Here is a 26,471-nt window from a genome sequence, read left to right on the forward strand (position 1 = left end):
TTCTCAGCTCCTGATGGTACATTCTTAAAAATTGACCATATAATTGGTCAAAAAACAGGCCTCAACAGGTACAGAAAGATAGAAATAATCCCATGCGTGCTATCAGACCACCATGGCCTAAACTGGTCTTCAATAACAATAAGGGAAGAATGCCCACATACACATGGAAATTGAACAATGCTCTACTTAAAGATATCCTGGTCAAGGAAGAAATAAAGAAAGAAATTAAAAACTTTTTAGAATTTAATGAAAATGAAGGTACAACATACCCAAACTTATGGGACACAATGAAAGCTGTGCTAAGAGAAAAACTCATAGTGCAGAGTGCCTTCAGAAAGAAACAGGAAAGAGCATATGTCAGCAGCTTGACAGCACACCTAAAAGCTCTAGAACAAAAAGAAGCAAATACACCCAGGAGGAGTAGAAGGCAGGAAATAATCAAACTCAGAGCTGAAATCAACCAAGTAGAAACAAAAAGGACCATAGAAATAATCAACAGAACCAAAAGTTGGTTCTTTGAGAAAATCAACAAGATAGATAAACCCTTAGCCAGACTAACGAGAGGACACAGAGAGTGTGTCCAAATTAACAAAATCAGAAATGAAAAGGGAGACATAACTACAGATTCAAAGGAAATTCAAAAAATCATCAGATCTTACTATAAAAACCTATATTCAACAAAACTTGAAAATCCTCCGGAAATGGACAATTTCCTAGACAGATACCAGGTACCGAAGTTAAATCAGGAACAGATAAACCAGTTAAACAACCCCATAACTCCTAAGGAAATAGAAGCAGTCATTAAAGGTCTCCCAACCAAAAAGAGCCCAGGTCCAGACGGGTTTAGTGCAGAATTCTATCAAACCTTCATAGAAGACCTCATACCAATATTATCCAAACTATTCCACAAAATTGAAACAGATGGATCACTACCGAATTCCTTCCATGAAGCCACAAATACTCTTATACCTAAACCACACAAAGACACAACAAAGAAAGAGAACTTCAGACCAATTTCCCTTATGAATATCGACGTAAAAATACTCAATAAAATTCTGGCAAACCGAATCCAAGAGCACATCAAAACAATCATCCACCATGATCAAGTAGGCTTCATCCCAGGCATGCAGGGACGGTTTAATATATGGAAAACCATCAACGTGATCCATTATATAAACAAACTGAAAGAACAAAACCACATGATCATTTCATTAGATGCTGAGAAAGCATTTGACAAAATTCAACACCCCTTCATGATAAAAGTCCTGGAAAGAATAGGAACTCAAGGCCCATACCTAAACATAGTAAAAGCCATATACAGCAAACCAATTGCTAACATTAAACTAAATGTAGAGAAACTTGAAGCAATCCCAGTAAAATCAGGGACTAGACAAGGCTGCCCACTCTCTCCCTACTTATTCAATATAGTTCTTGAAGTTCTAGCCAGAGCAATCAGACAACAAAATGAGGTCAAGGGGATACAGATCGGAAAAGAAGTCAAAATATCACTATTTGCAGATGATATGATAGTATATTTAAGTGATCCCAAAAGTTCCACGAGAGAACTACTAAAGCTGGTAAACAACCAGCAAAGAGGCTGGGTATAAAATTAACTCAAATAAATCAGTTGCCTTCCTCTACACAAAAGAGAGACAAGCCGAGAAAGAAATTAGGGAAACGACACCCTTCATAATAGACCCAAATAATATAAAGTACCTCGGTGTGACTTTAACCAAGCAAGTAAAAGATTTGTACAATAAGAACTTCAAGACACTGAAGAAAGAAATTGAAGAAGACCTGAGAAGATGGAAAGATCTCCCATGCTCATTGATTGGCAGGATTAATATAGTAAAAATGGCCATTTTACCAAAAGCGATCTACAGATTCAATGCAATCCCCATCAAAATACCAACCAATTCTTCAAAGAGTTAGACAGAACAATTTGCAAATTCATCTGGAATAACAAAAAACCCAGGATAGCTAAAACTATCCTCAACAACAAAAGGACTTCAGGGGGAATAACTATACCTGAACTCAAGCAGTATTATAGAGCAATAGTGGCAAAAACTGCATGGTATTGGTACAGAGACAGACAGATAGACCAATGGAATAGAATTGAAGACCCAGAAATGAACCCACACACCTATGGTCACTTGATTTTTGACAAAGGAGCCAAAACCATCCAATGGAAAAAAGATAGCATTTTCAGCAAATGGTGCTGGTTCAACTGGAGGTCAACATGTAGAAGAATGCAGATCGATCCATGCTTATCACCCTGTACAAAGCTTAAGTCCAAGTGGATCAAGGACCTCCACATCAAACCAGACACACTCAAACTAATAGAAGAAAAACTAGGGAAGCATCTGGAACACATGGGCACTGGAAAAAATCTCCTGAACAAAACACCAATGGCTTATGATCTAAGATCAAGAATCAACAAATGGGATCTCATAAAACTGCAAAGCTTCTGTAAGGCAAAGGACACTGTGGATAGGACAAAACGGCAACCAACCGATTGGGAAAAGATCTTACCAATCCTACAACTGATAGAGGCCTTATATCCAAAATATACAAAGAACTCAAGAAGTTCGACTGCAGGGAGACAAATAACCCTATTAAAAAATGGGGTTCAGACACCCGCGGATCCCGGCCCGCAGCAGCTCTCTGCTCCCAGACCCGGTGAGAGAGAGACCCAACCGACTGGTCAGGTGGGCACTCCTGAGGCTGCAGACCGGAAGAGACCAGCAACTCTGCTCACCCCTGCCCACATCCCTGGCCCAAGAGGAAACTGTATAAGGCCTCTGGGCTCCGGTGGGGGAGGGCCCAGGAGCGGCAGGACACCTGCCTGAGACACCACCGGAACCTGAAAGAAACAGACCGGATAAACAGTTCTCTGCACCCAAATCCCCTGGGAGACACAAAAATCCCTGAAAGAATTCCAGGAAAACATAAATAAACAAGTAGAAGCCCATAGAGAGGAGACACAAAAATCGCTGAAAGAATTCCAGGAAAACACAATCAAACAGTTGAAGGAATTAAAAATGGAAATAGAAGCAATCAAGAAAGAACACATGGAAACAACCCTGGATATAGAAAACCAAAAGAAGAGACAAGGAGCTGTAGATACAAGCTTCACCAACAGAATACAAGAGATGGAAGAGAGAATCTCAGGAGCAGAAGATTCCATAGAAATCATTGACTCAACTGTCAAAGATAATGTAAAGCGGAAAAAGCTACTGGTCCAAAACATACAGGAAATCCAGGACTCAATGAGAAGATCAAACCTAAGGATAATATGTATAGAAGAGAGTGAAGACTCCCAGCTCAAAGGACCAGTAAATATCTTCAACAAAATCATAGAAGAAAACTTCCCTAACCTAAAAAAAGAGATACCCATAGACATACAAGAAGCCTACAGAACTCCAAATAGATTGGACCAGAAAAGAAACACCTCCCGTCACATAATTGTCAAAACACCAAACGCACAAAATAAAGAAAGAATATTAAAAGCAGTAAGGGAAAAAGGTCAAGTAACATATAAAGGGAGACCTATCAGAATCACACCAGACTTCTCGCCAGAAACTATGAAGGCCAGAAGATCCTGGACTGATGTCATACAGACCCTAAGAGAACACAAATGCCAGCCCAGGTTACTGTATCCAGCAAAACTCTCAATTAACATTGATGGAGAAACCAAGATATTCCATGACAAAACCAAATTTACACAATATCTTTCTACAAATCCAGCACTACAAAGGATAATAAATGGTTAAGCCCAACATAAGGAGGCAAGCTATACCCTAGAAGAAGCAAGAAACTAATCGTCTTGGCAACAAAACAAAGAGAATGAAAGCACACAAACATAACCTCACATCCAAATATGAATATAACGGGAAGATCTTTACCAATCCTACAACAGATAGAGGCCTTATATCCAAAATATACAAAGAACTCAAGAAGTTAGACCGCAGGGAAACAAATAACCCTATTAAAAATGGGGTTCAGAGCTAAACAAAGAATTCACAGCTGAGGAATGCCGAATGGCTGAGAAACACCTAAGGAAATCTTCAACATCTTTAGTCATAAGGGAAATGCAAATCAAAACAACCCTGAGATTTCACCTCACACCAGTGAGAATGGCTAAGATCAAAAACTCAGGTGACAGCAGATGCTGGCGAGGATGTGGAGAAAGAGGAACACTCCTCCATTGTTGGTGGGATTGCAGACTGATAAAACCATTCTGGAAATCAGTCTGGAGGTTCCTCAGAAAATTGGACATTGAACTGCCTGAGGATCCAGCTATACCTCTCTTGGGCATATACCCAAAAGATGCCTCAACATATAAAAGAGACACATGCTCCACTCTGTTCATTGCAGCCTTATTTATGATAGCCAGAAGCTGGAAAGAACCCAGATGCCCTTCAACAGAGGAATGGATACAGAAAATTTGGTACATCTACACAATGGAATATTACTCAGCTATCAAAAACAACTAGTTTATGAAATTCGTAGGCAAATGGTTGGAACTGGAAAATATCATCCTGAGTGAGCTAACCCAATCACAGAAAGACATACATGGTATGCACTCATTGATAAGTGGCTATTAGCCCAAATGCTTGAATTACCCTAGATCCCTAGAACAAATGAAACTCAAGACGGATGATCAAAATGTAAATGCTTCACTCCTTCTTTAAAAGGGGAACAAGAATACCCTTGGCAGGGAAGGGAGAGGCAAAGATTAAAACAGAGACTGAAGGAACACCCATTCAGAGCCTGCCCCACATGTGGCCCATACATATACAGCCACCCAATTAGACAAGATGGATGAAGCAAAGAAGTGCAGACCTACAGGAGCCGGATGTAGATCGCTCCTGAGAGACACAGCCAGAATACAGCAAATACAGAGGCGAATGCCAGCAGCAAACCACTGAACTGAGAATAGGTCCCCTGTTGAAGGAATCAGAGAAAGAACTGGAAGAGCTTGAAGGGGCTCGAGACCCCAAAAGTACAACAATGCCAAGCAACCAGAGCTTCCAGGGACTAAGCCACTACCTAAAGACTATACATGGACTGACCCTGGACTCTGACCCCATAGGTAGCAATGAATATCCTAGTAAGAGCACCAGTGGAAGGGGAAGCCCTGGGTCCTGCTAAGACTGAACCCCCAGTGAACTAGTCTATGGGGGGAGGGCGGCAATGGGGGGAGGGTTGGGAGGGGAACACCCATAAGGAAGTGGAGGGGGGAGGGGGATGTTTGCCCGAAAACAGGGAAAGGGAATAACACTCGAAATGTATATAAGAAATACTCAAGTTAATAAAAAAATGGGGTTCAGAGCTAAACAAAGAATTCACAGCTGAGGAATGCCGAATGGCTGAGAAACACCTAAAGAAATGTTCAACATCTTTAGTCATAAGGGAAATGCAAATCAAAACAACCCTGAGATTTCACCTCACACCAGTGAGAATGGCTAAGATCAAAAACTCAGGTGACAGCAGATGCTGGCAAGGATGTGGAGAAGGAGGAACACTCCTCCATTGTTGGTGGGGTTGCAGACTGATACAACCATTCTGGAAATCAGTCTGGAGGTTCCTCAGAAAATTGGACATTAAACTGCCTGAGGATCCAGCTATACCTCTCTTGGGCATATACCCAAAAGATGCCCCAACATATAAAAAAGTCACGTGCTCCACTATGTTCATCACAGCCTTATTTATAATAGCCAGAAGCTGGAAAGAACCCAGATGCCCTTCAACAGAGGAATGGATACAGAAGATGTGGTACATCTACACAATGGAATATTACTCAGGTATCAAAAACAACGACTTTATGAAATTCATAGACAAATCGTTGGAACTGGAAAATATCATCCTGATTGAGCTAACCCAATCACAGAAAGACAAACATGGTATGCATTCATTGATAAGTGGCTATTAGCCCAAATGCTTGAATTACCCTAGATGCCTAGAACAAATGAAACTCAAGATGGATGATCAAAATGTGAATGCTTCACTCCTTCTTTAAAAGGGGAACAAGAATACCCTTGGCAGGGAATAGAGAGGCAAAGATTAAAACAGAGACTGAAGGAACACCTTCAGAGCCTGCCCCACATGTGCCCCATACATATACAGCCACCCAATTAGACAAGATGGATGAAGCAAAGAAGTGCAGACCGACAGGAGCCGGATGTAGATCACTCCTGAGAGACACAGCCAGAATACAGCAAATACAGAGGCGAATGCCAGCAGCAAACCAGTGAACTGAGAATAAGATCCCTGTTGAAGGAATCAGAGAAAGAACTGGAAGAGCTTGAAGGGGCTTGATACCCCATATGTACAACAATACCAAGCAACCAGAGCTTCCAGGGACTAAGCCACTACCTAAAGAATATACATGGACTGACCCTGGACTCTGACCCCATAGGTAGCAATGAATATCCTAGTAAGAGCACCAGTGGAAGGGGAAGCCCTGGGTCCTGCTAAGACTGAACCCCCAGTGAACTAGACTGTTGGGGGGAGGGCGGCTATGGGGGGAGGGTGGGGAGGGGAACACCCATAATGAAGGGGAGGGGGGAGGGGGATGTTTGCCCGGAAACCGGGAAAGGGAATAACACTCGAAATGTATATAAGAAATACTCAAGTTAATAAAAAAAAAAGTAAAAAAAAAATAGGACACCAATTCCACAAACCTATTCATTAGTGTCTTGTAATTCATGTTAGTAAACAACTCTCAGATTTTCAGGTTAGCCTTCCCTCAACATCGCCATTCTGCGTGCCTCCTCCCAGATTTCTTACCTGAAATGATGTTACCCTAGCATTCTAAGCTTCTCATGTCATGCTAATGCTCCCTCAAGAATCTGCTCAAAGCCATGTTCCTCACTAGGAAGCCACAATATGCAATTCTCACCTTTCATCTTATATTACCCAACACTACAGTATAGTTATATATACATAGAGACAGATACTGACAGCACAGACATAGGCACAGGCGCAGGCAGAAGCAAAGGCAGAGACAGAGGCAGAGAGACAGACACAGACACAGACACAGACACAGACACAGACACAGACTCAGACACAGACACAGACACAGACACAGACACAGACACAGACACAGACACAGACACAGACACAGACACAGACACAGACACATATATAAAACCCCATAGTTATAATTGATATGTCTTCCTGGGCTCATCATTTGTATTTTTGTAGTTCTGTGGGACTTGTACATAGGAGCATGTGCACTATTCTCAATAACTAACAAAACTCTAAGACAATGGAAAATTCTCTAAATTCTATTATAGGGTAGAATGACCCAGTATTTCAATTTTTCTTTATATGCTGTAAAATAATGGAGAGAAACTATATATGTATATGTGTGTGTGTGTGTGTGTGTGTGTGTGTGTGTGTGTGTGTGGTGTGTATACATTTTCAAAATTAATAAAATTGCCAACATTAAAACTGTGTGTACACAAATATAAGGTTACTTTTGCCACATTAAATTTTCACAAAAATTAAGAGATATTTTTAAAAAAATTAAGAGATTTTTTAAGACTTGTTAATCCAATGTACTCACTAAAACTCTCAAAATTAAAATAATTAGGAGAACACAGCTCTCATCTGATTTGCTCTGCAATATCTACTACTGTTTTCTACTTAACACTGTTTAATTTGGTGAGATAATTCTAATTTGCTCAAAATGCACAAAATCCTTGAAGTAGATGTTAAGAATACTAATGCATTATTCAAAAGTATACTGCTTTATCTTATTTAGTTAGTCAGTGTGGATACATAAAAAGATTACAAGGAAAAATGCCATTGGATTATCATGGACTGATGTCTTATAATCTCAGCTCCATGAGAGGTTGAGGCAGGGGATTTGGAAGTTTGACCACAACTCAGTGATATAAATGTAGTATACATATAACACACACACACACACACACACACACACACACACACACTAACAGATACATACAGACACTCACACAGACAGCCTCAGACACACAGAGAGACAGAAACACACACACACACACACACACACACACACACACACACACACACACACACAAAGACACCCACACCTTAAAGCAAAGAAATAAAAGAGTTAACTCTATCCACATTTATTTTACAAATTAAACGATTTTTGTTTTACTCACATGAACCAAGTAATACTTTTTATCTTTTTTTTTTTGGTGGATGGGTATCCATTAGGAACAAAACTAAGGAGACTTCATCTAAAAGTCTCAAATGAGTCTAAAATGAAGCATTCCAACCAAGCTAAAATTTAGCTACTTCAGTATATGACTGCCCAGAGAAGCCATAATTGTACATGAAAATATTTTAAATTCTTGTACAATTTTCAAGAGTTCCAAACATATATCCTAGGCACAAATCCTTGAAAGCCCTGAAATTAAAAGGTTAAAGTGGGTATTACTTGTTCATCTTTGTAATGCACTATGAAGCCACTAGCATGCATTTCTCCAGTGGCCAAAGTACTGGGTAAGATTTCCCAAGGACACATTAACTTTACAGTTAACGCTGTGCTGTACATGATCCATCAACTATCTGTGACTAGGTATGTGGCTAGGTATTAAGGTCACCTTTGATTTTGCTTTCAGGAAATGACGATAACAATGATGGCCACCACATGGGAATATCGAGCTGCCACTTAAAATTAGGAAAATCAATCACTCTCTTACTTTAGCTGACTCCTCATGTGTAATCTGATATATACTGTGTCGATTACGTTTTCTAGGTCTGAAAAATTTGCTTGTCAAAATATTAGGGATATTACTGGAGCTATTGGGATCTTCCTGCCATGCCAAGTACACAGGTGCCATGCTTTTCCTCACTGTGAACCAAGAGGTTAACTATTGTTAATTTCCTTCAGAAAATATTAGGCAATATTCAGCATGACACCAAGAATGGCTCTACCTTCTGGGAAATAGATGAGAAGTCTCACAATTGGCTAGTGACTCCAGCACATCAGGCATGTACCACACATTAATCAATCTGCTTCACTGTTATTGTGCTATATGTTATACAAATAATAATTATTACAATTATTATTATTAGAGATAATGTTCATAGGAACTTTGAAAACTAAGTTCACTTGTAACTAAATTCTGGGTTCAATGTATCTTTTCCAAAGTCCACCTCTGCACATTCTCATTTGAAGTAAAATAAAGAACTGAGATTGGACTGTGCATATGAGTTATGTGAGCTATTCACTGTGCTATTGTAGCATACATTGCTATAATAATATCTACCCTGTATTCTGTCAATAATCACCAGCTCCTAACTGCTTCCATTTTAATATGGGAAATATTCAGTCATTTTGTAACTTGTCATAAGCATATTGCATGGATTTAGTGTTGTTGGCTTATTGTTGTACGAAATGATATTGTTTAGGAAGTTCATTCCAGATTACTAAGTCAACAGTTGTGATAAAAAATTTTCTTCTTTCAAACAATCAACATTCATTTTCTTCTCACCTTCAAACCAAATCCAACCAACCCACATAGGAAGTGGTTATTCATTTTCTGAGAAACCCCCTTCCTAACACATATACTTGGTGACCAGATCGTTTTCCAGTATTGTTTCCCATGGTTGTTCCTTCAGCGTTTGTTTTATAACTCAATGGAGTGTCACCTTCCCCATGACTCAACAGTTCTGGGTGCTTGGTTGATATACATGTCATTATTTTTGTTTTCGTGAAAACCTCTGTCTATGATGAAGCACTCAGTAGATCTTAGCAGAATAGATAGATAAGTATTTGCCACCACGTCCTATTCTAATACTATATATCACAAATTTGCTTAGAATAACAATTGATTCTCCCCCTCCCTACGTCTTCTTCATAGAGAAATATACTCAGCATATAATATGAATTCTATCTCATTTAATACATATTTTTCAATAGTAATCATTATTCTTCTTTTATTTACTAGACAAATATTTGTGATGGTATGAATTAAGAACACCCTTAGCATACCGAATAAAACTTTAATCCAGTATATAGCTGAGGGGTTTTCCCTAAAATGTGATATATGTTTACCAGAGATAACGACGACCCTATTCCTGCTCAACCATTGCCTCTAATTTTTTTCTTTTTTAATTAAACCAAAATGGGGGACTGTTGGTATTCTGTCTAAGTTCCACCCCCACAGCTATAGGATCAGCCAGGTATGCTCTTCCCCACAGCTGTCTGCAACAGCCAGCTTTGCCTGACACTCTATAAGGGGCTGCTTCCCCCCTCCTCGTTTTCTTTGTCCTTCTCTGCTCTGCTTTCTTCCCCTCTTCCCTGTCCCTTCTCTCTACCACCACTTCTTCCCTCCATGTGCTCATAGCTGGCCTTTCCTCTCCATTGTTCTCTCATTAAACCTCTTCATGTAAACCATGTTTTCTTGGTATGCTTTGTCTGGGCATGAGCTGAGATTCAAACCCCAACACTGGACCTAACATTGGTGGCTTGTACAAGGTGATTGATCTCCCCATACCTATATGGCACACGGTGGGGAGGAATGGAGCCACTTGCTCCTCCCCAGCACCCGCTGGCCCAAAGCAGTTGAGGTTGCTCACCATGGGTGCAGTGCCATGGCGGGGAAGAATGGAGACACGCTCCTCTGCCCCCATGTGCTACCGGATTGCTGCCACGCAGTTGTTGCATCCACAGCATCCAGGCATTACATCCTTAGCATCCGCTGCCATTGGACACCACTACCGGCTGGCTGCTGTGGGATTCAGGGCTTCCACCATGTAAGTTTCTGCTTCAGCTAGTACACATTCAAACTTTGGTGTGAACTACTGCCCTGCCTGGTTCACCCTGTGGTACCAACTCTTGCTGCTTAGACAAACCCTCCCCAACTACATGTTTCTACTTTTCCTGCTACCAGACTGAAGCTACAATTTCCACAACAAACACTGGCAGATGGTATGTCTATTCTGGTTGGCAAGGAAGACCCCCAATTTCCCAGATAAAGCCTGGCCAGTTTTTCTGAGATTACAGGAATTTTCTTAGCTAACATACAATATAGGACATCAGTCATTGGGTGGAGTTTCCCTCGAAAGCACTTCCTCGCTCCCCTCTTGCTCCGGGCTCTCACAGCTGGCACAAAATCTCAGGCCTGGATAGGAACGCTTTTTTGGCAGTCTGGGACCCATTGTTTATGTCCTTCAGGTGACGACCCAGACACCTGGCCAGGCAGAGTGCTCCTATTATTCAGATTAATTCTTCTGGGACACCAGGACGGATGACTCGGTAACTTCCCCCAGTGAGCTATTCAGGGACTTCAAACATACACACAAAATCACTCTTAGGATGACATCAAAATTGATACACCTATGCAATGATATCTGTACACAGTATTCATTATATAATGGTTCAAAATGGCCCCATAACAACACTCTAAATTCCTCAATTTTACGGGCTCTTCACAATTATTGCCGGCAGTCTAGTAAATCGGAAGAGATTACTTACGTCCAAGCCTTCACATATCTTTGCTCTAAGCCTCTCTGTGTTCCCTTTGCTGCCCCACCCAACTCCTCTTACCTATGAAACGGGCACCAGATGAAACGGGTACAACTCTCGACACAACTAATGAACCACCTCTTCACCACATGCCTGCTTTCACACTTCCAAAATCCCGAGCCATCACCTCAGTTTCTCCTTCTCACCAGGTTATCCCAGAGCCTTCTCGATTGACCGCTCCAGACTTCCTGTGCCAGCTGTAGGACACTCCAATCTCCCTGCACTGGCACAAACTTTCAACCCTCCTATCACCTGCTCCAAGACCATAGCCAAACCCCTCATTGCCAGAGATGCCTGACCCACACCAGTTTTTCCGTTAAGAGAGGTAGCCAGTGTAGATGGGCTGGTCAGGGTACATGTCCTTTTTTCACTGAATGAACTTTCTCAGACAGAAAACAGACTGGGTTCCTATACCTCTAATTCATGCACCTTTATTAAAGAGTCCCAGTACACTACCCAATCTTATAGCTTGACTTTCCACGATGTACATATGATCCTTACTAATAATTTACTTCCAAAGGAACACTGGCGAGCTTGGGAGCAGGCAAAAATACATGCAGATGAGATACATCAAACAGATGGGACGTATCCTATTGGATCTGAGGCAATACCTAACCAAAATCCCCAATGGAATTATAATTCCTCAGGTGATATCATAGCTAGAGATAGATTTATAGCCTGACTCCTGGCCAGCAAGCAGAAAGTAGTCAGAGATCATGCTGACCCTATCCCTGCTCCACCATTGCCTACCTAATTTTTCTTTTTTAATTAAACCAAAACAGGAGAATGTTGGTATTCTGTCTAAGCTCCACCCCTACAGCTACCTGGGAACAACCAGGTATGCTTCACCCCACCGTTTCCTGGCAACAGCTACCTGTGCCTGAAACTATATAAGGGGCTGCTTGAGCCCTTCTCCTTCTCTTTGTTCTCTTCTCTTCCCTGCTCTTCCCCTCTTCCCTGTCCCTTCTCTCTACCTCCTTCCTTCCCTCCACATGTTCATGGCCAACCTTTCCTTCCTCTCCTCTTCTTCTCTCATTAAGGCTCTCGACATGGAACCATGTTGGCGTGATAGGCTTTGTCTGTGAGGGAACCGAGATTTAAACCCCAACATTGGTCCTAACACCCACAGTATAACTTTTATAAAGAACCATTAACCTAGTGTAATCTGAAATTGTAATCTCTTGGATTTTTAAAGACAGAAATAAAAATATAATCAGCTGTGGGCTAAGCAATCATCCCAGAATCAGGATTGCCTCCTGTACCTACTAGAATGACTGAACACTCTTGGCTGGATGTGGGAATTCAAGATTCAGAACAATTCAATGATATTTTGAGAGAAAAAGCTGATTTTAATAAGAATAAATCACATAACAGGAAAAAATGACCATAGGAAATACTGACTTAGAAAGTGTTAGAGGAGGACCTACAATTTTCTTAGCAAATAAAACTCAGTAGGTGTATCTTGGGAAGATCTTCTCTACCACTTGGATTTGGAGAGCAAAGAAAGCTGGGAGGAAATTTCTTCGGAGGTTTGCAGTGTGCTGTACAGAGCTTAAGTAAACCAGGATCACACATCAGGGACAACAAGAAGGAGAAACTCACATGCACAGTTTAATCTCAGTTATATATTTTACTTCCAATGAGACTTGTGCAGAGGTGGACTTTGGAAAAGATACATTATACCCGAATTCAGGTAGAAGTGAACTTTGTTTTCAAAGTTCATATGAGTATTGACTATAATAATAATTATTATAATAGTTATTATTTTATAACATATACATTATATAATTTATAATAAATTTTATATAAATTATAGCATTAAATAATAATTATTATATATGGAATTCCCTCAATCATGCAAATGAAGACTTATACAACAACCTTTTCCACACCTAATCAATGTTTCTCTAAATTCAAAAACATATCAGGCTACCTAGTGACAAGCATGCCTGCTTTTTAAAACTTAGAATTACATATTCTTTTGTGCTATGCAATAGCTTTCAAATAAGAATAAAGATATTTTACAGGACTGGACACTGGGGAGACAGATCAGTAGGTAAAATATGGAAAGAAGACCAGAATGTATATCTCCACAAAGGACTTTAGAAAGTTGAGTGTGATGGCATGTTTGTCACTAGGTAGGTAAGTTCACAAGACTTATCTGTAAGCTTCCAAAGAAAAATAGAAATACTTTGATTCATATCTGAAAGGGTCATAAAATATTTTTGGTGTGTGTTTGGTGCATGCATGTGTACCTTTTTCATGTGTATGTAAACCAATACTCAGGATCATGTCCTGAGAACACACCTGTGCAGGTTGAAGTCAATCTAAGGTGTTTTCTTCTGCTACTATTTATCTTAAATTTGAAACAGAACACACCGAACACAGAGGCTGCCATTTCTGGTAGATTGGCTGGTGGCCATAAAAAGCAGTAATGCATCTGTCTGTGTCCCCACTCTGGGTTCTCGTGCATATAAAGCCATTGCCTAGAACTGTTATACCTGTGCAAGGAAAAAACTCACAGTCCTCTAAAACTGCCCTGATCCCCACATTTCCAGAGTTTGAAATCACTTCTATAAGACAGGAAGAGCATCAATCTTCAGTTTCGCACCTTGTGATGTGTTTTAGCCTGCTCTACAACCAAAGAATGAATCACACATTCAAAGTGACTCATTGATTAATCACAGATTTGCATTTCTAAAAGTAGAAGCATGATGAAAATTTCCAGCTTCAGAGAAATTATAAACATTGTCACAGCTGGAGTCTATTTCAGTAGAGGGATGGATTTTAGGGAAGTGTTTGTCATATGTCTGTGATTGAGAAAAGTTTAACAGTGTGTTCACTGGGAATACTAGTGTGGTAGGTAGTATGTGAGAAATGAATGCAACTTTGACCTCACAGGGGCACAAAAAGGTGCTAGGCATAGGTGAAGGTAGATGGAATACGCACATGAAGCCAAAGCGGTACTGGTAGTGACTCACTAGTGCAGACTAAATCATGGAAGAAAAAGTGCAGAAGTTCAACTCAAGCTAGAGTTTGGTCTTTATATTTTCTAATACGTAGAAGACAGTCTGTGACATGGTAGATATTTAATGAAAGCTTGTCAAATTCATAACAGTAACCTGGTAGAACTGTTCTTGTATGTACTAATGAGTGTCCTTAACAAATTACTACTCTTGGTAAAATCAAAAAGGGTAGAATGTCTTCCAGAAGCTGACAAACCCTGAAAAACTACAGGGAATTCCACTACAGAGAACTCCAGTAAGTAACTAGGCAATTGGAAATATACCATCTTGGGTTTGTAGAAATATTTTACTTCCAATTATTTCCCTACTAAATATGATCGGCAGTTTGTAGAGTACAGAAGTGTGGCATTTCCAGTTAGCTGGGTGTGTCTAGGTGGTAGACATGATGCCTATGAGGAAGACACCATAGTTGACATTCTAAACCTGTATTTCATTTTCTGAACAGGAAGTATCTAAGCTATAGGTAGTAAGAAGCAGGCAAGATCTAATGATAGCAGATTCTTCATTCAGAGATTTGCATTCATTGCTAGCAGGTTGCATCTTCCAGAGTATGGATTGATGAGCAGCTGAACACATTTCATGATCTAAGACAAAATGCAGCAGCTCTCTTTCAAAATTACTAGAAGAATTTTGTTTAAGTTTAAATAAAAAGTAGGCCTATTTATTTAGTTTTGACTACATGCTGCTGGGACAAAACATTTTAATGTTTTACGCTCAATTTTCTATTTTTTAGATGTGGATTAAAGTAGCATTAACATTTAATGTATCAAAAAAGCATATAAAGTATCAAAACACTCTAATTTCATTTGTATGTTGTATTTCTATTTTAAAGTTCATTTAAATGGTTTTCTGCCTTGTACTAATATTCATTATTAATATTTTTATTCACAACTAAGAACAGTCCTATTTTTTTCATTTTTGGTTTTTTTTAATGAAATTCCTAAACCTGATACACAACTTCAGCAATGTGCCAGATATAAAATTAACTCAAATAACTGGACATAAAATTAACTAGTAACCTACCTTTATGTAAATGATAAACAGGCTGAGGAAGAAATTAGAAAAATCACACCCTCCACTACTCACTACTAATATAAGATACCTTGGTGTGACTATAATCAAGCAAGTGAAAGATCTGTATGATAAGAACTTCAAGTCTCCCAAGAAAGAAATTAAAGAAGACCTCGGAAGATGGAAAGACCTCCCATGCTCACAGATTGGCAGGATTAATATAGTAAAAATGGCCACCTTGACAAAAGCAATCTACAGATTCAATGCAATTTCCATTAAAATTCCAACTCATTTTTTCATAGAGTTAGAAAGAACAATTTGCAAATTCATTTGGAATAACAAAAACCCAAGATAGCAAAAAGTATTCTAAACAATAAAAGATTCTAGGGGAATGACTGTCACTGACATCAAGCTGTAGTACAGAGCAATAGGGAGAAAAACTGCATGGTATTGATACAGAGACAGGTGATTAGATCAGTGGAATAGAACTGAAGAGACAGAATTGAACCCAAACACCTATGGTCATTTGATCTTTGACAAAAGAGCTAAAACCATTCAGTGGGAAAAGACAGCATTTTCAACAAATGATGTGTGGTTCAATTAGTGATCAGCATGTAGAAGAATGCAAATTAATCCATTCTTATCTCATTGTACAAATCTCAAGTCCAAGTGGATCAAGGACCTCCACATAAAATCAGATACACTCAAACTAATAGAAGATGAGTGTGGAATAGCCTAAAACACATGGGCACAAGGGAAAATTTCCTGAACAGAACACCAAAGTGTTATGATCTAAGATTAAGAATCGACAACTGGAACCTTATAAAATTGCAAAGCTTTTGTAAGGCAAAGGACACTGTCAAAAGGACAAAACAGAAACCAACAGATTGGGGAAAGATCTTAACCAATACTATATCCAAAAAGAGGGCTAATATCCACTATATACAATGAACTCAAGAAGTTAGACTCCAGAGAACCAAATAACCCTATTAAAATCAGGGTACAGATCTAAACAAAGAATTCTCAACTGAGGAATACTGAATGCTTGAGAAATAGCTAAAGAAATGTTCAACATCCTTAGTCATCAGGGAAATGCAAATCAAAACAACCCTGAGATTCTACCTCACACCAGTCAGAATGGTTAAGATCAAAAACTCAGGTGACAGCAGATGCTGGCAAGGATGTGGAAAAAGAAGAACACTCTTCTATTGTTGGTAGTATTGTGAGCTGGTACAACCACTGTGGAAATAAGTCTGGTGGTTCCTCAGAAACTTGGACAAAGTACTATGTGAGGACCCACCTATATCACTCCTGGGCATATACTCAAAAGATGCTGTAAAGTATAACAAGGACATTTACTCTACTCTTTTCACAGCAGCCTTCTTTATAATAGTCAGAAGCTGAAAAGTTCCCAGATATTCTTGAATGGAGGAATGGATACAGAAAATGTGGTACATTTACACTTTTACATAATGGAGTACTACTCTGCTATTAAAAACAATGACTTCATGAAAATCACAGGCAAATGGACAGAATTACAAAATATCATCCCATGCAAGGTAACCCAATCACAAAATAACATACCTGGTATGCATTCTCTGATAAGTAGATATTAGCTCAAAAGCTCAGAATACCCAAGATACAATTAACAGATCACACAAACCTTAAGAAGGAAGACCAAACCATGGATGCTTCAGTCTTTCTTAGAAGTGGGAACAAAATACTCAAGGAAGGAAATGAGACAACGTATGGAGCAGAGACTGAAGGAAAGGACATCCACAGACTTCCCCACCTGGGGAGCCATCTCATATGCAGACTCCAAACCCAGACACCATAGTGGATCCCAAAAAGTGCTTGCTGACAGGAAGCTGATATAGGTGTCTCCTGGGAGGTTCTGCTAGAATCTGACAAATACAGAGGCAGGTACTTGCACAACCATTGGTCTAAGCATGGTGACCCCCAACAGAGGAGTTAGAGAAAGGACTGAAGGGACTGACAGAGTTTGCAACCCATAGGGAGAACCAAAATATCAACCAATCAGAGCCCCCATAGTTCCCAGGGACTAAACCACCAAGATGATGGGATAGGATGTTTCCAGAGGGAAAACCAGGAAAGGGTATAACATTTGAAATGTAAATAAATAAAATACCCAATTTAAAGTAAAAGGAAAAAAAAGAGTCCTGGAGAGATGGGTCTGTGGTTAAGAGCATTGACTGCTTTTCCAGAGGTCCTCAGTTCAAATCCCAGCAACCACATGATGGCTCACAACCATCTGTCATGAGATCCAATGCCCTTTAATAAATAAATAAATCTTTAAAAATTATTTTATTTATTTACATTTCAGCAATTGCTACCCTCCAATCTCTGCTTCCACAGTTCCTCATCCCATTCCTCCTCCCTCTTCCCTTTGAGAGGGTGCCATGTTATCAGGTATCCTCCTTCTTTGGTGCCTCCAGCCTCTAAAGGATTAGGTGCATCTTCTCCCACTGAGGCCAGACCAGGCAGTCCATATATATATATATATATATATATATATATATATATATATATATATGTGTGTGTGTGTGTGTGTGTGTGTGTGTGTGTGTGTGTGTGTGTGTGTGTGTGTCTGTGTCTGTGTGTGTGTGTGTGTCTGTGTGTGTGTGTCTGTGTGTGTGTGTTGAAGACCTCAGACCAGCCTGGTGACCTGGTTGTTGCCTGATTGTTGGCTCACTCTCTGGGATCTTCCAGGGTTCAGGTTGGTTGAGACTGCCGGTCTTTCTATGGTGTAGCCCTCCCATACAGTTTCTTCAATCCTTTCCCTAATTCAACCATAAGGGTCCCCAACTTCAATTCAACACTTAGATGTAAATATCTGCATCTACCTCAGTCAACTGTTGGTAGAGTCTATCAGAGTAAAGCCATGCTAGGGTACTATCTTTAAGCACATCATAGCATTAATAATAGTGTCAGGTCTTGGTGACTAGCACCTTATAAGATGATCCCAATTGAGACCAATAGAATGTTTGTGAATTTCACCTCATGAACCCTAGTCCCTATCATCTCCCCATCCTCTATATCTGGCCTCTCCCTTTGCAACCTCTCCATAAAAATATATACATATTTTAAATAAGTAAATGAATAAATAAATAGATAAATAAATACAGAATAAAAAAGCAAGCATAGAATCTATCTGTAGTGTGTTGCATTGTGTGTCACAGTGTTCCCTACAGTATATAGCCCTCTGTCCATATATCTTCACTTACAAATGTTCATTGTAATGAGTCATTGGTCTGGTTCAAGGACCCTGGCTTCTGCTATGTCATTAATACTGGATCCTCACGACTCTTCCTGGTTGTCCTGTAGTCCCTGTCATGCAGTGCTATTTTTAAAATGAAATGTGTGCAACATGAAAGGTCACTTGTAGAAGGCATCTTGGTTTTTCAGAGGTCCTGAATAGTAAGGTTTTAGCCAGAGAATAAAATACCTAATAGCAAAATTAGGAGGTACTTCTCCTTTAGAATTTAAGATAATGTTTGTAAGAATGGAATAATAAATTAGAAATGGGAGGAGCTACCAATATTCCCATGAATAAAGAAATAATCAAATTTAAAATGTATTGGTGGATAATACTTCCCTAATTGGATAGCTTGCCCAGTCAAAGGAGCAAGCTCCCACACACACCATCTCCCCTGTGGGTGAGAGTCACATACATATATCTCTTCTGAAAGTAACAGTTACTTCATGCTATGAAATTAACTTCCCTAGGTCACCTTGCAAGTGCTCACTCCCTTCCCAATCAGTCTCTAGAAGATTAAATAATGCTTTTTTAAATACATAAACTGCAAATGTAACCAATGTATTTACATGACAAAAGACTCTTATTCTGAATGTAGGAGACAGTGGATGTGTCTAGACATCAGGGTATCAGATGCACTATTGGATGTGGTTTGCAGACTTTTGATAAAGTTGTGAGGATTTATCTGCACTATCTAATGGATACAAATAGCAATGAAAATCATAATGACCGCCTTAAGTACAGCAAATCAAATGTAAAAAAAAAAGCTGACAGAACTGGTGAATATTATATTCAAACTATGAGAGACCATTAAGAAACCAAAGGTGGAACAGGCTACATTCAGAAAAAGCTAGTCAGTCACGTTCTAAGTATATTGTAGATATATTTCAAATACCAACTCATTATCAATACAGTAGAATGGAATTTCTATATCTCCAAGCACTGTAAATGTCCTCTTGCTTTTCCAAATTTCATGAATTCTGTCATAATAATCTATCATTCATCAACTTTTTAAAGCAAAGATTCTCTTATTACAGAGTTCAGTTTTAAAATAAATCTCAGTGGCGTGCTTATCTACATGGTGAAGATATATACCATACTTCTTTTCACAAAGGCTTAAAGAAAATATCTCAGACTAGGGGCAAAGATTGTAAGAGCAGGGATGTGAGGAAGTCCATAGAAAAATACTGATTTATTTGTCATGAGAGGAGCTCTTTCCTTACAAACTTAGAACAGCTGAGGATACCTGCAAAGTCCTGCATTGGATAAAGCTAGTAATTCTAGCTTATGTGGAGGAAGAAGTCATGAGCCCCACTTCTGTGTTTGAAGTGACATTTGATGGACACTGGGGTTGGGAGAAGCAGTTTTCTTTAGTGGTGTGCTCCAATGGATACCCACATACCAATGAGAACAAAGACAGCATTCATTGTTATTTTTAAAAGAGAAGAAAGGTATGTAGTTGGGAAAGGGACACAATGGGGCAAACCAGAAAGGAACTGGAGGGGAGAATTGTGGGTGATTATAATCAAACTATATTGCATGCATATATGAAATTCCCCAAAACCAAAATTATGTTAAACTAATAAATGTCATCAACACATACTCCAAGATCTGCAGACTAAAATAAGAGTATAGCATTATTATCTATTTTAGAAAAATGATATTATGTAACTAATATTATTCTTTTTTCCCTCGGGGGATGAGGTCTCTAGCCCACGCTAGCTTTGAATTGCCTACGCTTTCTAGAATGTGCTTGAACTTCTAAACCCTTCTTCCTTCATTCAAGTGCTGGGCCTACAAGTGTATATGACCATGCACACTTGTGTGCTGCTGGAGTTGGACCAAGAGCCTCCTATCTGGTAGGCAATCAATTTGAGTAATTAATTGCATACTGATACACCCCTGTTCTACTGCTTATGACAAACCATCTTGACATGGCCCAACCAGAGCTTCTCAGAGTGAAGATTTTTCTTTTTAGACCGAGTCTTGATTTTTATTACTTAAAAAAGTTGCATATTTATTTTGTTTTCTGACTCTGTGCTTGTGCCTTCAACACTTTCACAATGATTTTCTGCTCCTCAGTAAGGAAAGCCCACTTGATCCTGTCATGGACACACTTGGCACACATGGAGCTACCATAGGCCCTGCTGACGTGCTTCTTTGTCTTAGATAATCTCATACGGACTTTGGGCCTCACAGCACGAACCCCTCGGAGTATGCCTGGGCATATGCCACATGCGGATTTAGGTGCTTCCCAACCTTCTTGGTGTAAAGGTAAACAATCCTGTTGCCAGGGGTTCGAGACAGCCTAATTTTGTTAGAGGTTGTATTGTAGGAAAGCCTACGACAACAGTATGCCAAACGCAACACCATCAGGAGTACCTCTAAGCACCATCCTCAGAAGAGGAAAAAAAACAAAGTGAAGATTTACTTCTCCCTCCAGAAGAACTCCATTTTACCACTGAACAAAGAGAACTGGAAAAGCTCTTTTGAACATAGAAATACTCGTATTCCTCTCTTTCAAATAGTCCTCCAGATCCTGCCCCCTAATTATAGTATTTCAGTTTACCCAAGCCTGCTAGTCTTTAATTATTCCTCATTATTTTATGCTGGAGAGTTTTATTGCATTTTGCTTATTTTTGAGTATTGTTACAATTGTAATAACACGGGGCTACGTGTCATTATGAATGGAGAAGTGTTTTATAAATGTGCCTTGTAACCTTCACTTGCTCTATGGTTTGAAAGCAACATTCCTAAGGCTTGATTTTGATTATTTCCTTGCCAGTGGATTTTCTAAATTATTTATTTTTATCCCTAGCAGATCGACTTCATATCAAGTCAACTTAGAACAATACAAATTGCAGAAGCTATTTCAGGAGCCATATTAAAAGGACTACTAGCTAGCTAGTAAACAAACGCTGTTTCAGCAGAGTATGAGATGGCCTGGAAGGACTGGATATATATAATTGGAACACATAGGTGAGGTATTGAAATAAAAGGTGAATTACATAGAACAGCAGAGAGGAGAGATTTGGGAGAAGATATTCTCACAACTTACAGTGTGATCATTGATTCAAACCACAAATTCCACTTCCGGAAAAACCAACCAAGCATTTGGCAATACAGTATGACTATTCTATGTTTTCCTCACAGACTTGGTTTTAGCATAAAGTTCAAAACAGCAGACACTGACTGTAAAACTGAAACTTGAATTCTTAATCTAACCCTAACTTACAGATAAGCAGTGCAAACATAAGAAATCTGAAATTTTAGTCCCACACCCGCGGATCCCGGCACGCAGCAGCTCTCTGCTCCCAGACCCTGTGAGAGAGAGACCCAACCGCCTGGTCAGGTGGGCACTCCTGAGGCTGCAGAGCAGAAGAGACCACCAACACTGCTCACCCCTACCCACATCCCTGGCCCAAGAGGAAACTATATAAGGCCTCTGGGCTCCCGTGGGGGAGGGCCCAGGAGCGGCAGGACCCCTGCCTGAGACACCACCGGAACCTGAAAGAAACAGACCGGATAAACAGTTCTCTGCACCCAAATCCCGTGGGAGGGAGAGCTAAACCTTCAGAGAGGCAGACAAGCCTGGGAAACCCGAAGAGACTGCTCCCTGCACACACATCTCGGACGACAGAGGAAAAAGCCAAAGACCATCTGGAACCCTGGTGCACTGAAGCTCCCGGAAGGGGCGGCACAGGTCTTCCTGGTTGCTGCTGCTGCAGAGAGCCCCTGGGCAGCACCCCACGAGCGAACCTGAGCCTCGGGACCACAGGTAAGACCAAATTTTCTGCTGCAAGAAAGCTGCCTGGTGAACTCAAGACACAGGCCCACAGGAACAGCTGAAGACCTGTAGAGAGGAAAAACTACACGCCCGAAAGCAGAACACTCTGTCCCCATAACTGACTGAAAGAGAGGAAAACAGGTCTACAGCACTCCGGACACACAGGCTTATAGGACAGTCTAGCCACTGTCAGAAATAGCAGAACAAAGTAACACTAGATATAATCTGATGGCGAGAGGCAAGCACAGGAACCCAAGCAACAGAAACCAAGACTACATGCCATCATCGGAGCCCAATTCTCCCACCAAAACAAACATGGAATATCCAAACACACCAGAAAAGCAAGATCTAGTTTCAAAATCATATTTGATCATGATGCTGGAGGACTTCAAGAAAGACATGAACACACTTAGGGAAACACAGGAAAACATTAATAAAGAAGTAGAAGCCTACAGAGAAGAATCGAAAAAATCCCTGAAAGAATTCCAGGAAAACACAATCAAACAGTTGAAGGAATTAAAAATGGAAATAGAAGCAATCAAGAAAGAACACATGGAAACAACCCTGGATATAGAAAACCAAAAGAAGAGACAAAGAGCTGTAGATACAAGCTTCACCAACAGAATACAAGAGATGGAAGAGAGAATCTCAGGAGCAGAAGATTCCATAGAAATCATTGACTCAACTGTCAAAGATAATGTAAAGCGGAAAAAGCTACTGGTCCAAAACATACAGGAAATCCAGGACTCAATGAGAAGATCGAACCTAAGGATAATAGGTATGGAAGAGAGTGAAGACTCCCAGCTCAAAGGACCAGTAAATATCTTCAACAAAATGATAGAAGAAAACTTCCCTAACCTAAAGAAAGAGATACCCATAGACATACAAGAAGCCTACAGAACTCCAAATAGATTGGACCAGAAAAGAAACACCTCCCGTCACAGAATTGTCAAAACACCAAACGCACAAAATAAAGAAAGAATATTAAAAGCAGTAAGGGGAAAAGGTCAAGTAACATATAAAGGGAGACCTATCAGAATCACACCAGACTTCTCGCCAGAAACTATGAAGGCCAGAAGATCCTGGACTGATGTCATACAGACCCTAAGAGAACACAAATGCCAGCCCAGGTTACTATATCCAGCAAAACTCTCAATTAACATTGATGGAGAAACCAAGATATTCCATGACAAAACCAAATTTACACAATATCTTTCTACAAATCCAGCACTACAAAGGATAATAAATGGTAAAGCCCAACATAAGGAGGCAAGCTATACCCTAGAAGAAGCAAGAAACTAATCGTCTTGGCAACAAAACAAAGAGAATGAAAGCACACAAACATAACCTCACATCCAAATATGAATATAAAGGGAAACAATAATCACTATTCCTTAATATCTCTCAATATCAATGGCCTCAACTCCCCAATAAAAAGACAAAGATTAACAAACTGGATACTCAACAAGGACCCTGCATTCTGCTGCCTACAGGAAACACACCTCAGAGACAAAGACAGACACTACCTCAGAGTGAAAGGCTGGAAAACAACTTTCCAAGCAAATGGTCAGAAGAAGCAAGCTGGAGTAGCCATTCTAATATCAAATAAAATCAATTTCCAACTAAAAGTCATCAAAAAAGATAAGGAAGGACACTTCATATTCATCAAAGGAAAAATCCACCAAGATGAACTCTCAATCCTAAATATCTATGCCCCAAATACAAGGGCACCTACATACGTAAAAGAAACCTTACTAAAGCTCAAAACACACATTGCACCTCACACAATAATAGTGGGAGATTTCAACACCCCACTCTCATCAATGGACAGATCATGGAAACAGACATTAAACAGTGATGTCGACAGACTAAGAGAAGTCATGAGCCAAATGGACTTAACGGATATTTATAGAACATTCTATCCTAAAGCAAAAGGATATACCTTCTTCTCAGCTCCTCATGGTACTTTCTCCAAAATTGACCATATAATTGGTCAAAAAACGGGCCTCAACAGGTACAGAAAGATAGAAATAATCCCATGCGTGCTATCGGACCACCACGGCCTAAAACTGGTCTTCAATAACAATAAGGGAAGAATGCCCACATATACGTGGAAATTGAACAATGCTCTACTCAATGATAACCTGGTCAAGGAAGAAATAAAGAAAGAAATTAAAAACTTTTTAGAATTTAATGAAAATGAAGATACAACATACTCAAACTTATGGGACACAATGAAAGCTGTGCTAAGAGGAAAACTCATAGCGCTGAGTGCCTGCAGAAAGAAACAGGAAAGAGCATATGTCAGCAGCTTGACAGCACACCTAAAAGCTCTAGAACAAAAAGAAGCAAATACACCCAGGAGGAGTAGAAGGCAGGAAATAATCAAACTCAGAGCTGAAATCAACCAAGTAGAAACAAAAAGGACCATAGAAAGAATCAACAGAACCAAAAGTTGGTTCTTTGAGAAAATCAACAAGATAGATAAACCCTTAGCCAGACTAACGAGAGGACACAGAGAGTGTGTCCAAATTAACAAAATCAGAAATGAAAAGGGAGACATAACTACAGATTCAGAGGAAATTCAAAAAATCATCAGATCTTACTATAAAAACCTATATTCAACAAAATTTGAAAATCTTCAGGAAATGGACAATTTCCTAGACAGATACCAGGTATCGAAGTTAAATCCGGAACAGATAAACCAGTTAAACAACCCCATAACTCCTAAGGAAATAGAAGCAGTCATTAAAGGTCTCCCAACCAAAAAGAGCCCAGGTCCAGACGGGTTTAGTGCAGAATTCTATCAAACCTTCATAGAAGACCTCATACCAATATTATCCAAACTATTCCACAAAATTGAAACAGATGGAGCCCTACTGAATTCCTTCTACGAAGCCACAATTACTCTTATACCTAAACCACACAAAGACACAACAAAGAAAGAGAACTTCAGACCAATTTCCCTTATGAATATCGACGCAAAAATACTCAATAAAATTCTGGCAAACCGAATTCAAGAGCACATCAAAACAATCATCCACCATGATCAAGTAGGCTTCATCCCAGGCATGCAGGGATGGTTTAATATATGGAAAACCATCAACGTGATCCATTATATAAACAAACTGAAAGAACAGAACCACATGATCATTTCATTAGATGCTGAGAAAGCATTTGACAAAATTCAACACCCCTTCATGATAAAAGTCCTGGAAAGAATAGGAATTCAAGGCCCATACCTAAACATAGTAAAAGCCATATACAGCAAACCAGTTGCTAACATTAAACTAAATGGAGAGAAACTTGAAGCAATCCCACTAAAATCAGGGACTAGACAAGGCTGCCCACTCTCTCCCTACTTATTCAATATAGTTCTTGAAGTTCTAGCCAGAGCAATCAGACAACAAAAGGAGATCAAAGGGATACAGGTCGGAAAAGAAGAAGTCAAAATATCACTATTTGCAGATGACATGATAGTATATTTAAGTGATCCCAAAAGTTCCACCAGAGAACTACTAAAGCTGATAAACAACTTCAGCAAAGTGGCTGGGTATAAAATTAACTCAAATAAATCAGTGGCCTTCCTCTATACAAAAGAGAAACAAGCCGAGAAAGAAATTAGGGAAACGACACCCTTCATAATAGACCCAAATAATATAAAGTACCTCGGTGTGACTTTAACCAAGCAAGTAAAAGATCTGTACAATAAGAACTTCAAGACACTGAGGAAAGAAATTGAAGAAGACCTCAGAAGATGGAAAGATCTCCCATGCTCATGGATTGGCAGGATTAATATAGTAAAAATGGCCATTTTACCAAAAGCAATCTACAGATTCA

At 39.7% G+C, this 26,471-nt stretch overlaps 1 protein-coding gene and 1 pseudogene across 7 annotated transcripts in view; both read right to left on the reverse strand.

Annotated features, from left to right (window-relative positions):
- Ralyl (RALY RNA binding protein-like) overlaps window positions 1-26,471 on the reverse strand; it is a 791,470-nt gene that overhangs the window by 605,187 nt on the left and 159,812 nt on the right. The gene's annotated exons all lie outside the window — the stretch shown is intronic.
- LOC134485878 (large ribosomal subunit protein eL34-like) lies at window positions 6,547-24,625 on the reverse strand (annotated as a pseudogene).

This window comes from Rattus norvegicus, chromosome 2, assembly GCF_036323735.1.
Source record: "Rattus norvegicus strain BN/NHsdMcwi chromosome 2, GRCr8, whole genome shotgun sequence".
NCBI lineage: Eukaryota > Metazoa > Chordata > Mammalia > Rodentia > Muridae > Rattus > Rattus norvegicus.